Here is a 2,352-nt window from a genome sequence, read left to right as displayed (position 1 = left end):
GAGAGAGAAGGAAAAGAGAAGGAGGGAAAGAGAGGAGGGATCAGAGGGCCATATCCATTTTTTTTGGTTGGACCAAATTAAGTGCCTGTTTGAGTTATGAAATTTTAAAGAAACCAGTTATTAAAATCAGAAGAAAGTCCAAATCACTTAAAAGATTATTGGTTATCACAATACGAAATAAATTTAATCAGAATTTCATTACACACTTGTTTATATATTTATTTCGTTTTTCTGGATTAAGGCATGCAAGTTTACTAAGGATAAGTAAAATACTTTTCAACAACCAGAACGTTTTTAAAATTCACTATTTCATTATCAAGGGAGAGTTCCCAAAATGTATTTTTTCATCTTATAACTATGTTCTAAGTAAATTCAAAATATGTGAAATCTTAAGTGTACAGCTCAGAGACTTTTTATAAGTTCAAAATGTATTTAGCACCAATACAAAGAAATGGTACATTCCAGTTCTCCATTCATATTCCAGTGCCCCATTCATATCCATTCTCAGTCACTTCTCTTTTGTTGCTATCTTGACTGTTGTCACCATAAATTAGTATTGCCTGCTTAAAATTTCACATAAATGAAATCACACTGTGAATATCTGTCTTTTTTCTTAAACTAGATAATGAGATTCTTTCATATTATATGTAACAATGCTTAGCTCCATCTTACTGTTGTAAAATATTCCATTTTAGGGGAAGTTCATAATTAAGTTATCTAGTCTGCTAATGGACATTTGGATTGCTTTCAATTTGGGCCCATTACAAATAGTGCTGCTACAAACATTCTGTACATCTTTCATACACATCTATAAACATTTCTGTAATATACCTGGGAGACAGAATTGCTGCATTACAGAGTATGAGTATGTTTTAGTAACTACTCCCGAAAAGTTTCCCAAAATGGTTCTAACAATTTATACTGCCATCAGGAGATATGAGAGGTTCGATTCGATTCCTTTAAATTCTTGCCAATACTTGGTATCATCAGCTTTTTAAATTTTATCCATTCTGGTGTCTGTATAATGATATATTACTATGGTTTTATTTTTCATTCCCCTAGTAAGTAGGGAAATTGAGGGCTTTTTCTCATGTTTATTAGTCCTTCGGATGTCCTCCTTTGTGAAAAACCTATTTAAGATTGTGTCCATTTGTCTATTGATATATCTGTCCTTTTTTTTATCGATTTGTAGTTCTTTACATATTCCAGAAAGGACACCACTACTGAATGTGTGTGTGTGTGTGTGTGTGTGTGTGTGTATCAAAATCAAACACTTTCTGTACTACATGTTAGTCCCCTATTAACACACCCAGCAATCACCTGCAGCTTGGCGAATACTTTCCATTCATGCCAATGACTTTTTACCATGAGCTTCTGTGTCTCTTTACCTGAAGTCTTGTGGCTCAGAAATATGCTCAGAGTAGGTCAGAAGTACCAGGAAGTTCATGCCCTAAGAAGCAGTTCTCCCAAAAGGTAGAGAGAGACCCCTCGACACTTTCACAGAAAAAAAACAACACTTGCCAGCAGAAATGTAGGTTAGCCAGTTTGGAGTAAATGGGTTTAAATGTGTGTGCCAAGTAAACACACTCCAGATGACACAGTACTCATTAGCAAGCTCTTTCATTTTCCCTTCTCCATCACATGCTACACACAGACATTAGCAATCATTAGATGTGTATATACACATAATAACCAGCCAGCTAAAGCATTGTTTCCTGTTAGAGTCCACTTAATTAATGGACAACTAGTTGTCATCTAAAGACTCAGCAGGGCCGATTCACAAAATGTTCTAAAGTTCGGATATATTTCAAATCACAAGTTCGGATATATTTCTGGATGCTCGGTGATATGTCAATGACCATCAGCTGTATATCGCAACTGTACTCACCAGAATTCATTGCAAACAATGCTTGAAAATAGAGTACTGTGATTTGGTAATGAGTTTTATCAATGAGTTGAAACACAAGACTAACAGTTATTTTCAGAAATGATTTTTATAGGCTAGATAATAACCTAGATAAATGATACTGAATTCGAAATGCATGATAAAATTAGAAAAATGGTCTATAGGAAATATAGTGAGTTAAGAAGCATAGTTATTAGTTTGGGAATTTGTCTTTTTTCATATTTGTCCCCAGAGTCTAGTACAGGCCTGGCATATAATATATCTCAAAAAATAATAAATAATGAAAATGTAAAATGGTACAATCACTGTGGAAAACAGTTTAGTGATTCTTCCTCTAAAAGTTAAACATTGAATTAGAGAATGACTCAGCAATTCTCTTGTAGACATATACCAAAAGTTTAAAGGAGGAAGTCAAATTCTGATACATACAGAAAGGAGAGGCCAGA

This window comes from Pteropus vampyrus, unplaced genomic scaffold (genome assembly GCF_000151845.1).
Source record: "Pteropus vampyrus isolate Shadow unplaced genomic scaffold, Pvam_2.0 Scaffold301, whole genome shotgun sequence".
Classification (NCBI taxonomy): domain Eukaryota; kingdom Metazoa; phylum Chordata; class Mammalia; order Chiroptera; family Pteropodidae; genus Pteropus; species Pteropus vampyrus.
Note: the sequence above shows the minus strand (reverse complement) of the source record.